Here is a 5,771-nt window from a genome sequence, read left to right as displayed (position 1 = left end):
AGTAATGTCTGACTTCCTCTATTCATGTTACTGCTACTCTTGTTGCTTTGGGGTTTTTGTTTTGCTTCTTGACTGTTGTTGTTTTCCACCAAAGCTGTCATTTATCGTGAGAACAAGAGCAGCCATGTGTTGATTTTTTCTGGATTCTTTTTGGATCCTCTCCCAGTGCTAATGAAGGCCCTTCCAAAGTGCTAAAGAGCCGGTGCCAAATTCAGCGACGCTGGAAGCAGCCGAGCAGAGTGGTACGCAGGGAGCACACACACACCCTGCGTGTACCCACACCCACAGATATCTGAAACAACTATGTGCGTGCAACTCCCTGTGTTTATGCAGATACACGTACGTGTACGTGTGGGCAAACACAGAATGTATGTGCAGTGGTGACAGGCCCCAGGAGGATGGGGGAGGGGGGAGACCTGCATCTTTACAAAAGGACACTTTACATCCGCTCGCAGATCATGTCCACAGAGGGAAGGATGGACAGAGTTTCTAGATCTTGCAGGGTCCTCGCTTGCCAGTTTGGAAGCTGTTCAAAACGCACCTTCACCGGCTTAAACCATTTAGGTGTGAATATAAAGGTTGTCCTAGATCTTACTCGTTTTACTAAGAGATGAGGCTTCTACTTCAAAAAGCACCTGGAAAGGGCTTGTATTAATAAAGTCTTTAATGTTGGTCTTTGAGTGCTTCTGATGTAGTTTATATCCTGAAAAAAAGGGAGGGGGGAATTTTGTAGGGGGGGGGGGGGGGCCTCTCTCTCTCCAGCCTCAATAGATTCTCCTTGCCGTTCTCCCAGTGTGCTAACTGTTCTCTCCTCAATTTGTTTACACAGCTTGGAGACGAGGACGGAGTTCTCTGGCGAGACCGTGCAACTGCGTGCAATCACCCTAAAGAGAAGCATTTAGAAGCCATAAAACCTAAATGCCCTGCCATGCATCATTACATCGCGCAGTTATTCAAATTTAGTAAATTAAATTAAATAAACCCAAATAACTCGATTTCGGGGCTTTAAAATTCATCTCTATGGTGCCCAGTAGTCAATTTCCTATATTATTATTGTTCATCAAGTAGAATTTATGTTTTTTATGAATCAAAACGTCCTTGCTGGCCTCGCTGGCAGAAGCTGCTCGCGCTCCTCCGTAGGCTGAGTGGGGGGCTTGGTGCGCCATCTACCGGCAGGTTCGGGCACAGCCGCCGGGGGGCCTTCTGGACCCGAGCCCTGGAGCGGTGCTGAGAGAGCCCCTGTGGCCACGTCCCACATGTCACTCTAAAAATCATGGACAGGTCGGTGCTCGCAGCGAGCGTGCTAACCGCTCCCTCGGGCTTTGTCGTCGTGGGTCAGCCTGAAGTCACGGGGACAACCCAGAGAGATTTGCATTTGAGGCCGGAGGAGTGTTGTTTTCTGTTCTGGCTGCAAAGCTAACGCGTTGGGTCTTATCCCCGTTCCGCTCCCATCCTTCTTTGTTAAGGTCCAGATGATCTAAACCGCCGTCCACGCGGCCCATCTGGGAAGCCATTCCTTCATCACCAGAGGCCAGTCTCTGCTGACCCACGGTGCTGTCTGAAGAGGAAAATCCGTGTTCAGGGACAGTGGCTGCTGCCGCTGAAAGGTCCCTGGATAACCACAGCGCTGAATTTTGCCATGTGTTATGTTTCAAACGTATTTTATTTCCAGGGAAGCCATTCCTCCCCCCCCCCCCCCCCCCCCCCCCCCGAGAATACTTGTGAAATGGAGTTGAATTCTGGTGTGGCCGTGGCCCGGATGGCTGCAAAAGCCATCCCTTGATTTAGAGGCTGGCTTATATGTACCTTCAATTTAATGAAAGTTTAGCAAATAAATAGCCATCAAACAGGCAATGGCTGTGTGTGTGTTGTAGGGAATCCCATTACAAAATTCCTTATTTCAAACGCTCGGGCACCTTTGCTTCATCTGTCTGGCTTCAGTAAAGTTACATACGTGCACACACGCTCGCTTTCCCACTTCGTAAGGACATCATCATCCAAGGCCCAGCCAGGCGCCCTCGGAGTGCCTTCCCTCCTCCAGGCCCAGCAGAGGCTCAGGTGGGCCGTTCTGCACCTCAGGGAGCTTTGCAGTTTGTCAGCCGGCTCCTGCCCTGTCGAATGGCTCAGCGCAGCAACAGATGGTGGTGTAGACGTTTGTGGAGGTCGGGATGCTCTACTTTGTGCTTTCGCAGGGAGAGAAGGATGTCAATGCGCTCTCTTGTTTTTCCAAAAATGCATGCTTTTGTTGTTTGGTGACTTTGTTCTCTCTACTGAACTTAAAGGGATCAGCATCAGAAGCGCAGGCATGACCTTCCCCCAAACCGAGCCCTTACTCAGTTTGTCTTATTCTTTTATGGAGACAAACAAAGTAACTAAAAGGTTGTGCGATCTGGTTGTCAACAATACCTAAAGGCAGGTGTTTGACTGAATTGTGTTTCCCTGAAATTCAATTTTGAAGTCCCCTCCTCCCCCCTCAGGCTTTGGCCTTATTTGGAGATGGGAGTCTTTATGGAGGTAATTAAATTAAATGAGGTCGACAGGGTGAGTCCTAATCCAATCTGACTGGCATCCTTATGAAAAGAGGAGATGAGGCTTTGGCCGGTTTGGCTCAATGGATAGACTGAGGGTCCCAGGTTCAATTCCAATCAAGGGCACATGCCTGGGTTGCAGGCTTGGTCTCCAGTAGGGGGTGTGCAGGGGGCAGCCGATCAATGATTCTCATCATTGATGTTTCTATCTCTCCCTCTCCCTACCTCTCTGAAATCAATAAAAAAAAAAAAAAAAATATATATATATATATATATATATATATATATATATATATATATATATATATATATATATTTAAAAATGAAGAGGAAATTAGAACCCAGCCACCCTCAGAGGGAAGACTGTGTGAGGACACAGGGAGAAAATACTATCCCCCCGCCAAGGAGAGAGGTCCTTCCGTTAGGTTCTCAGAAGGAACCAACTCTGCTGACATCTTGATCACATACCTCTATTCTCCAGAGGGTGAGACACTAAATTACTGCTGTTCAAGCCACCCTGTCTGTGGTACTTGGTCACAGCAGCTCTAGCAAACTCATACAGGAGGTGAGAGCATTCATTCCCCCCCACCTGCAGGTCTTGATAATGTATCCCAAAATGACCTCCTCAGGAGAGGCCGGGACTCATCTTTCCCCGCAGGGAAATGGGTGTGCTTTTCCCGTTGGGGGTGGGCAGATGGTGCTCAATAGATCCTAAACGAGGCCTTGGAAGTCTCCAGCCTGGCCCCACTTAACGTTAAAGTTGGGGGCCTGGGTAAACCATGATGGATCACCCACGTCCGAGGAGCCTTTCGCCACGAGCAAACTGTGGCGGATCATGGACATGACTGTCTCCTCATTGGCCTCGCATAGCTGGACACACGAAACGTTTCCAACCTGTGGTGCTGCCCGCATCCCTTTCGCCAGCCCAGCACGAGCTGTTGAACAGGTAAACCCTGTGCACCTGCCGACCGCCTCCCCAGGCCCGGTGCACCTGCTGTGCCTTCCAGGTGGAGCTGGGAGCGCTCTCTGCCCATGCGCTGGGACGCCGGGAGGCGGGCCCTTTGGTAAATGCTCCCTAAGGACCGGCTTGTGCGCTGGACCGAAGTTTTGTGCCTTTTAGGATATTATGTTGACTTTATGCTGGTTATTAAGAAGCCGAAGACCCAGAAAGGACCTTGGACCCTCTGCCTTTCCTGCCTAAGGTAATTCCGAGGGTGAGGCCTGCTTGAGGAAGGGAATCCTAGCAAATTCCCTGTAAGGACTTCACCCCGGCCCAGTTAGGGTTCAGGGTGGCGGACGGGAGGGATCCCAGCAGGGCCTGCTGGCTGGGTTCCTGCCTCCTGCCGTGTCTCCTCCATGCTGTGCTGCCCAGTAGGAGTTGGTTTGCCACGTGCCAGCTCCCTCTCAGCCACCTGTGAACTGCCCATGGCCCTTTCTGAACCCCTACCGCCCGCACCCCTTCCTTTTTGGGCCCAGAATAGCGTGTAAGCCTCAACTGCCCAACGTGTTTTGGGTCTCATAGGTATGAGCCCCTGGGTATGTCCCTCCAGAATAAACTGTATACATCGCCTCCTGTTAATTGGGTTATTAGTCTGGCTACAACTGTGGTCAGCAAACTGTGGGTCGGGAGAAACATGCGGCTCTTTGGACCCTTGAGTGTGGCTCTTCCACAAAAGACCACGGCCTGGGCAAGTCTATTTTGAAGAAGTGGCGTTAGAAGAAGTTTAAGTTTAAAAAATGTGGCTCTCAAAAGAAATTTCAATCGTTGTACTGTTGACATTTGGCTCTGTTGACTAAGTTTGCCGACCACTGGGTTAGAAAAACTTAGAAGGTGGGGGGAGAGTATATAGTTTCCAGCCCTCACACCTGATTCATCTTTTCATCCAGGGAGCACGTGGTCGAACGCTGAGTTCCTCACTAGTGCGTGGGCAGTGAGTGCATCCCGGACGGCCTTTGGCATTCGGTGTTCAGAGTAACCTTACGGGAGCTCACCTCGAGTGGCGTCTGCAGGACACAGTAAGGACAGCGGCTGCTCAGGTGGGTGTGATGGGTTTGGCGTAGTCGGTCCGAGGAAACAACCACAGCCTTCAGCTGGGCTTCGGTTTTCTCTCCTCATTAGCAGGTCAACATTCCAAAACCAAGTCAAATCCTGAGAACCCGGTCTCCCTGAGAAACACGGTCGAGCATTTTACTGTTCATTTTCTTTGGTGCACCTCACTATGGATCATGGGCTTACTGAAGAAGTTCTGGAGTGTTTTTGTGTGGGGAGAAAAATGAAAATAGAATCTCAAAAGGGATGGGAAGGCAGTGGAAAGATGGAGCAGAGGAGCTCCGTTTGGCATGTCCTGTTTCTCCCTAGTCCTGTTTGCCACAGAGAGCTGTGGACTTTTACTGATGGCTCAGCAGAATTTTTAAGAAGTCAGGTATTGTTAGTAGTGTCCCTTTAAGAACCTGTGAACTTACTAATGGATACAGGGTTGGTAACAGCATCAAAAAAACCTTCAGTTAAACAAATCATGTTAAGTTTCTGTAAGATTACCATCATCTCATGCCTGTTTCAATAGGGCAGAGAACGCATAGAGGAAGTGAGCATGACAGAGCACATACATCATGCAGTCGTGCCCAAGAGTGAGTGAGACACACATGAGCTCAAGGAGACTCACACTGTCTCCCAATCAAAGCCAACAAGAATGTGTTTTACTATGGATCCTGGACTTTACAAGAAAGTATTTACCCCTGTGTTAGGTCGTGTTCCACACACAAGCACACACACACACCATGGAATAGAAAATAACTCAGTAGAAATTAGACATTTGCTCCTGAGGTTTGGGAATTAAATACAAAAATTAGAATGGAATTAATAACATGAATAAAATGAGTTGTCTAACTCAAAATTTGCTTTGGGTCAGTATCTCCAGACCTCACATAAATTAAGTTGATAGTTTGACCCATTGAAAAATAACTCTTTTGCTGTTGAGAGCTTTAAGATCAAGTTCAAGAAGTGTCAGCACTGCAGTGATTTAGCGTTTTGTGTTTCTTTTCTGCGTGTCTTTCGCTGGCATTGGCATGCACTGTCCCTCCCTCTTCCTGTTCGCCACAGAGAGCGGGTGAGCTGTGTATTCACGTCACCCAGCGTCTGTTTGGAATGTGACAAATACCTGTGTTGTTTCTCATTTTTCTCTCGTCATCAGGATTTCTAAGGGGAGGTACTAACTACGGTCCTCTGAGAGGTCACATGATTTA

Source organism: Pipistrellus hanaki (assembly GCF_964339955.1).
Source record: "Pipistrellus hanaki genome assembly, chromosome: 17".
In the NCBI taxonomy this organism is placed as follows: domain Eukaryota; kingdom Metazoa; phylum Chordata; class Mammalia; order Chiroptera; family Vespertilionidae; genus Pipistrellus; species Pipistrellus hanaki.
Note: the sequence above shows the minus strand (reverse complement) of the source record.